This window comes from Chrysochloris asiatica, unplaced genomic scaffold (genome assembly GCF_000296735.1).
Source record: "Chrysochloris asiatica unplaced genomic scaffold, ChrAsi1.0 scaffold00204, whole genome shotgun sequence".
NCBI lineage: Eukaryota > Metazoa > Chordata > Mammalia > Afrosoricida > Chrysochloridae > Chrysochloris > Chrysochloris asiatica.
In genome coordinates this window covers 5623106-5631682 of record NW_006408722.1, presented here as the reverse complement: position 1 = coordinate 5631682, position 8577 = coordinate 5623106, and positions in this window count along the sequence as shown.

Genomic DNA, 8577 nt, shown 5'->3' with positions numbered 1-8577 from the left:
TATCCACAGTTTATTATGATCTACACAACTGAAAAGCATTGTATAGTAAATAAAGCATAGGTAAACATGTTTCTGGTATACTTTGCTTTCAGCTACAATCCATCTGGTGTCACCAAGATGACACAAGATCCATCTGGTGTCACCCTAGTTCCATATGCGCTTTTGAATCTGGCTTGAATTTCTGGCACTTCTCTGTTGATGTGCTGCTGCAACTGCTTTTTAATTGTCTTCAGCAAAATTTAACTTGCATGCAATATTAATCATATGGATGATTTCCTCATTCTTTTGAGTAAATGGAATAGGCACAAATATGGTAGCTGTCTTCTAAACTTCTTAGCATATGAGTGAATGCATCAATTTGTTGAAAGATTTAAATTTGTCAATGCCTTCAAAGTAGTTTGGACTTCCTTCAGTACCATTGGTTCTTGATCCTATAATACCTCTTGAAATGGTCCAATATTGATCATTTCTCTTCAGTATTTTTCTATCTTCATTTCATGCTTTCTGCATCATTCAGTATTTTGCCCATGTTGTTGTTGTTAGGTGCTGTTGAGTCACTTCTGAGTCATTAAAATTATGTACAGGGTTTCCAAAATTGACCTCATTGTTAGCAGTCTAGGGCTTACCCTACAGTGCCACATTAGGACTCCATTATTCCCATTGAAACTTTCAATATTGAAACCCAAACCTTGAATGCTTTCTTCCATTCTTTTAGTTTGGCAAATGCTGAGTACGTTCTTCCATTTTGTTTTTCTAACTCCAGGTCTTTGAACATATATCATTATAATACTTGGTTTTGCCTTCTCAAGCTGCCTTTCAAATTTTTCTGTTCAGCTCTCTTGCCTCCTTATGTCTTCCATTTGCTTTAACTTCTCTATGCTCAAGAGCAAGTTTCAGGGACATGTCTGACATAATTTTGATTGTTTCTTCCTTTCTTATCTTTTTAATGACCTTTTCCTTTTATACTGTATGATGTTCTTAATGTCATCACACAATTATTCTGTGTCAAATCTGTTCTTGAGATGGTTTCTAAATTTAGCTGGGATATATTCAAAGTCATATTTTGGCTTTTGTGAACTTGTCTTCATTTTTTTCAGCCTGAATTTGCATATGAGCAGCTGATGGTTAGTTCTATAGTTTGCCCTTACTCTTGTTTCGGCTGTTGATATGGAACTTTTCCACAGTGTCTTTCCACAGATGTAGTCAATTTAATTTCTGTGCATTACACCTGCTAAGGTCCATGTGTATAGTCATTTTTTATGCTGTTTGAAAAAGGTATTTGCAATGAAGAAGTCATTGGTTTTGCAAAATTTTATTGTGCAATCTCCAGCATAATTTTTGTTTTCAACCTTTGCATTCCAAACACCAGAGATTATTAATGCATCTTGATTGCATATTTGATCAATTTCAGACTGAAGAAGTTGGTAGAAATCTTCAAATTCATCATCACTGGTTTTAGTGGTTGGAGCATAACTTTGAATAATAATGGTATTAACTGTCCTTTCTTACTTTTGTTAAGTGTTGAATCTGTTCTGACCCATAGCAATCCTTTAAGTGTTTCTAAGGAGCAGTTGGAACTGCCAACCTTATGGTTAGCATTAGTAGTCCACTGCTTGTCCTACAGTACCCAATCAGGATTCTGATCTTCCTTCTTATTGCTTAGTGCTTGTTGATGCTAAGTGCTGTTGAGTCAGCTCCAACTCTTAGAAACTCTGTATAGTGTTCCCAAAGAGTGACTATTAGGTGTAAACACCATACCTTGCAGCTAGCAGGTCAGTGCTTAACCTACAGCACCATACCAAACCTTGTAGGAATATGGCTATTAAAATTTAAAGTTGTCAAAAATGAAATAGAATGCATAAAGATCTATATCCTAGGCATTAGTTAGCTGAAATACTACACTTTGAAAAAGAAATATGGTGAACTTTTCTGGTGGGGTCCGGGAACTCTACAATTTATCTTTTTTGCCAGAATGATTTCTCTCCTGGATTGATTATCAGCATATTCTGGATCATCCCCAACCTGTTTCAGTGCCTGGATCCAAGCCTAAAGAAACTTTGCCCTAATGAACTTGCCTCAGACCACATGAATGAGACAGCAACTTCAGCCATACAGCCAGCCTACAATTGCACCCTCTAAAAAATACCACCAATTGGGCAATCACCAATACTAGCTGCTGCACACAGAGTAGTATCTACAACCAACACCAGCTAAAAACACTCTGAAGTGAGCTGTGTAAGCAGTAAATAAAGAAGCTCATCTACTTATCACACCTACCAGGAGGCATTTGGAGAGTTCTTTAGAATACAGCAACATACATGCATCTAAATAAGACATATACAACAACACCACAATGCTTAAAAAGTAGCAGAAACTTTCTGCTCATGTGCAGAAACACATGAGTAACTCAAACAAAAGACTAAGAGGAAATGCTAGAAATTGCTTTGGAGGGAGAAGAGGCATTAGAATCACCTGAAAAAGAATTCAGGAGACTTATATAGAAGTACATCCAAATGTTCCATAGAAAGTTCAAGGAAAATAAGGTAGAAGTCAGGAAAGAGATGTAGGAACAATCAAACAAAATAGATATAACACTGAAGACAATACAAAATCTGAAAAAGAGGTCCATATGGTCAATGCTAGAATATCAGAAATGGACAATACACTGAAAGAACAAAAGAGTAGAACTTAAGGGATGAAAGCCATAACTAGTGAGCTTGAAGATAAATCTGTTAGTACTGCTGAGATAGAAGAACAACCAGAAAAAAGAATGAAAAAATCTGAAGAAAGTCTGAGATTCATGTGGGACAACATGAAGAGAAATAACCTATGGGTTATTGGAATTCCAGAGCAGGAAGAGACAGAGAAAACCACAGAAAAGATAGTCAAACAGCTGCTGGAAGGAAATTGCCCTAATATCATGAATGATGAGAAGATAAGCATTCAAGAAGCTGAATGACCCCCAGGCATGGTAGACTCCAGAAGAAAATCACCAAGACATTTCATAATCAAACTCTCCAAAAGTCAAAAACAAAGAAAGAATCTTGAAAGCTGCTAAGGAAAAAAGAAATTTTATCTACAAAGGAAAATCAATAAGATTAAGCTCTGATTTCTCAGCAGAAACCATGCATGCAAGATAACAATGTGGAGACACATACAAAACCCTGGAATTAAAAAAAAAAAACCCAAGCAAGAATCATATATCCAGTACATTGTCAATCAAATATGACAATGAAATCAGAACTTTTTGGGATAAACCGAAATTAAAGGGTTTTGTAAAATCCAGGTCAATGTTGCAAAACATATTTAAGGGAGTTCTTTAGATTGAGAACTAAACACAGACAACAGCCAGAAATTGACATACATGGCAACACCACCTGGAACTCAGTCCAGATATGAAATAGGCCAGAGCTGAACAATGTTACAAGAATGGAATTAGAAGTTCTGGGATATCAGTCTATTATCAAGACAACAATAATGTGAAAGAAGGGAAAAGTATAGTAACAGAGATCCAGGCAATGTAGAGGCCAGGTAGATTTCTGGATAAAACAGACTGTTTTAAAGTGAGGAAGAAATTAGTAAAGTACAGGGTAACCCCAAAGAGGCTAAATACATCACATCAAAGCCACCAAGGGAAAATCCAAGTTGATTTTGGAAACGTTAAAACTATGAAGAAGTTGACAAGAAAAAGCACACACAGAAAATGTGCAGAACAAACAAATCAGCAGCACCACAAAAAAAACAAACAGCATGACAGCAATTAAGTCATACTTATCGATAACTGAACTGAATGTCAATGGATTAAATGCACCAGTCAAGAGACTAAGAGTAGTATAATGGATAAGAAAGAGGATCCTTCAGTATTCAGTATTCTGTCTATAAGAGACATACCTTATACACAAAGGACATAAAAAAAAAAGAATAAAACTTAAAGGATAGAAAAAATATTCCAAGCTAATTGCAATTTAAAAATGAGCAAGAGTGTCAATATTAATTTCTGATAAAATAAACTTTTAGGTGAAAACCATCATAAGAGAGAAAGAAGAATATGATTAAAGTGTCAATGGAAAGAAATGACATAACCATAATAAATATCTATGATCCTAATGAAAGAGCCCCAAAATACATAAATCAAACACTAATATAATTGAATAGAGAAGTAGACAACTGTACAATAATAGATTTTAGAAACCACTTTTGGAAAAAGATAGAACCAGAAAGAAATTCAACAAAACACAGAGGAATTAAACAACACAATCAACCAACTGACCTCATAGATTTGTATAAAGCATTCAACCAAACAACAGCACAATACACATTCTTTTCCAGTGCACATGGAACATTCTCCAGAATAGACCATGTACTAGGCCACAAAACAAGCCTCCATACATTTTAAAACATCAAAATACTACAAAGCATCTTCTCAGTTCACAATGTCATAAAATTAGAAATCAGCAATAGGGAGATCAAGGCAATAAAGTCAAATACATGGATACTGAATAAAATCCTGCTTAAAAGCTACTGGGTAGTAAAACAAGTAAAAAGTGAAATAAAAAAATTCCTAGAAACAAATGAGAGTGAAAATACAACATACCAAAACATTTGGGACACAGCAAATGCAATGCTAAGAAGGCAATTTATAGCAAATAAATACACACATCATAAAAGAAGAAAGAACCAAAATCAACACATTGACACAACATCTATAATTAGAAAAAGACCAGTAAAGGAAACATATAGTCACCAGAAGAAAAGAAATAATACAGATTAGAGCAGAAATAAATGAGCGAGAATGTAAAAAACTATAGAAAGAATCAACAAGACAAAAAGCTGGCTCTTTGAAAATATTAATAAAATTGACAAACCATTGACAAATCTAACAAAAGAAAAGAGGGAGAAGACACAAATAACATATATAAAAAACCACATGAGTGACAACACAACAGAACCAATGAAAATAAAAAGGATGATAACAGAACACTATGAAGAGTTGTTGCCTGGATTCTTGGTATGCTGGTGTTGAATAAGGACTCAACCTCAAGGTCAGTTTTGAATCACAAGGTTGGCAGTTTAAATTCACCAGTTGCTCTGTGGAAATCATATACAGGGTTGTTATGAGTGGGAACTAACTCAGTGGCACTTAACAATAACAATGAATGAAGAGTTGTACTCCAACAAATTTGAAAATCTAGAGGAAATGGATCCATTTTAAGAAAAATATGACCTACCAAAAATTTCACAGAATGAAGTAGAAAACTTGAACAGACCTATAACAAAAGAAGAAATTCATCATATCTTCAAAGTCTCTCAAAAAAAAGTTCAGAACCAGATGGCTTTACTGGTGACATTTACCAAACGTTCAGAGAAGAGCTGACACCAATTCTACTCAAACTATTCCAGAATTTAGAAAAGGATGGAAAACTTTATAATACACTTTCAGACACAAACATAATCCTTGTGCCAAAACCAGGGAAGGGTATCATTAAAAAAGAAAGTTATAGACCAATATCTCTTATGAATATTTGTTGTTGTTGTTATGTGCCGTGGAGTCAGTAGCGACTCATAGAGACCCTGTACAGGGTTTCTGAGGCTGTAAATCTTTATGGGAGCAGAAGGCCTCATCTTTCTCCCATGGAACAGCTGGTAGTTTTGAACTGCTGACCTTTAGGTTCGCAGCCCGATTCGTAACCATTCTCAACAAAGTGCTAGCCAAATACAGTTAACAACATATCAAGGAAATAATACATAATGACCCAGTGGGGTTCATATCAGGGATGCAAGGATGGCTCAATATTAGAAAACAATCAATGTAATCCACCACAGAAGTTCATAAAGGAAAAAAAAAATCACATGATCATATTGATTGATGCAGAAAAGGCATTTGACAAAATTCAACACCAATTCTGGTAAAAAAAAAAAAAAGAAAGAAAGAAAAAAGAAAAAACAACCAACAAAGTAAGAATTGAAGGGATATTCCTTAACATAATTAAGAGCATATGCACACAGTCAACTTTATGGCACCTAACAACAACAATACACAACCAACAGCCAATATAACTCTCAACAGAGAGAAACTGAAAGTATTCCCTTTGTCATTAGGAACTAGACAAGGATTCCCTTTATCTATAACTCCTATACAATATTGTGTTGGAAGTCTTAGCCAGAGCTATAAGGCAAGATTGGGCAATTAAAGACATCCAAATTGGCAAAAGAGAAGTAAAATTCTCTATTTTCTGATGACATGATCCTATACATAGAAAATCTCAAAGACTCAGGAAAAAAAAAAACAACAACAACAAAAAAAACTACTGGAACTCATTGGAATATTTAGCAAAATGCAGGGTACAAGATTAACATATAATAACCAGTTGGACTCCTCTAAACTAATGAAGCAGCATTGAAAAGGAAATTAGGAAAAACATACCATTTACAATAGCTACAAAAAGGATGAAATATTTAGGCATAAATCTAAGCAGAGAAACAAAAGACCTATACAATGAAAATTACAAAACACTACTATAATAAACTAAAAGAGATTTACAAAAATGAAAGAATATAGCATTTTCCTATATAGGAATATTTAACATTGTGAGAAAATCAATACTATCCAAAGCAATCTACAGATAGAATCCAATCCCAATCCAGATTACAACAACATTTTTTGGTGGTGGTGGTGTGCCATGGAATCAGTTCCAATTCATAGCAACCCTGTAAATACTTACAGGAGCAGAAAGCCTCATCTTTATCCTGTGGAATGGCTGGTCATTTTGAAGTTCTGGCCTTGAGGTTAGGAGACTGACTCATAACCACTGTGCTACCAGATTTCCTTACAACATTATTTAAAGAGATGGATAAAACAATCATAACCTTCATATGGAAGGGAAAAAGACTTCAGATAAGGGAAGCACTACTTAAGAAGAAGAACAAAGTTGGAGGCCTCTCACTCCCTGATTTCAAAATTTACTATATGGCCACAGTGGTCACAATAGCTTGGTATTGGTACAATGAAAGATACACACATCAATGAAACAGAATTGAGAACTCACAGGTAAATCCATCCACATGTAAGTAAACTGATCTTTAACCAAGGGCCAACAGATATTAAATGGAGAAGAGCAAGTCTCTTCAACAAATATTGCTGGAAAAATTGAAAATTGATTGGGAAAAGAATGAAATAGGCCTCATATCTCTCAGCATATACAAAAACTAAACATGGATTAAAGACATAAACATAAATTCCAGAACTTTAAAGATAATCAATGAAAAAAATTGGGACAGATTTAAGGACTCTAATAAAGGGCACACATCGATTATAAAACATTGCAAAAATCACACAAAAAATAGAAAACAAAATTGGTAACTGGGAATAGAGGTGGGGCTTGATCGCATCTAGGGTGGAGGTACAGTGAAGGTTGCTGTCAGCAATAACACAGAATACCAGGCAAAGTAGATCCAGGGCAGAGCTCCAAAACTCGGAACCACAGAGAATATTTTAAAGGTTTGAAGGCTTATAGCTTGTGGAGTTTGGAGCTTAAGTAAAAAAGTCGTGTACTTTTGAATCTGCAGGGCCGGGCTTGGGGGCCTGAGTCGACATCCTGGGTGAGACCAAGCGGCAAGATGAAACAGGGGGAGCAGAAACACCACGGAAAAACGCCACGAGAACCTTGGGACAAAGGTGGACAGTATACATTGCTGTTTTGATATGTTCTGATTGTCTTTTTTTCTTTAGTATCTTATCTGGTGATCGGTGCACTCACTATTTGCCCACCTCCATTCTGGTGAATAGAGGGAGAGCTGAGCCGAGTGGCCACCCCCCACCCTTACCACTGGTGCGTTCTTCTGCCACGCATGCGCACTGATACTCAGGCCAAGAGGAGCCCCTGAACTTTTATTATCTGTTTCTTTTTTGTTCTGTTTTTGTATCACAGGAAAGAGAAGAAGAGGACTGAAGGGAGGGAAAGATAGTTTAAAGGCAAAACAAGCCAAAGGTTGGATTGGAGCCTGAGGTATAGCATAACAACCAATGCTGGAAACTTGAAATCTCTCAGGCAGCTTTGAAGGCAGGAACTTAGGACATTAAAGTCATGTTCATATTAAGGTACAGATTTTTTTATTTTTATTTTTATTATTTTTTCCTTCTCACCCTTATCTCCCTTTTCTGTGATTAGAGACTGCAGTATTCAGTCTTGTTTTTGTTGGTGCTGCTTTTTAGTTTTTTTGTTTTTTCTTCTTCTTTCTCTCATTTTTTTCCCACTGGTGTTGTTTTGCTGTTATATCCTGCACACCCTTCTGCCTTTGGAGTACTCTTTGTCTCTCTATATTACACAAGAAAAGTCAGCAACTGCTGCCATATAGCCAAGCTACAACCACACTCTATGAAACATCAAAACCCAGGCAAGAACCAATAACAACTGCTATATATCAGGGAAACAGACAGCACCTTTGAAAGTTACTCAGAGTTAAACAATAAGAAGAGTGAAAAGGGAAGCCCACATCCTGATCATGTCTTCCTGGAAGCAATCAGAAAGCATAAAAAATTACCAGAACACATACTCAATTTAGTATTAAGGCCACAGA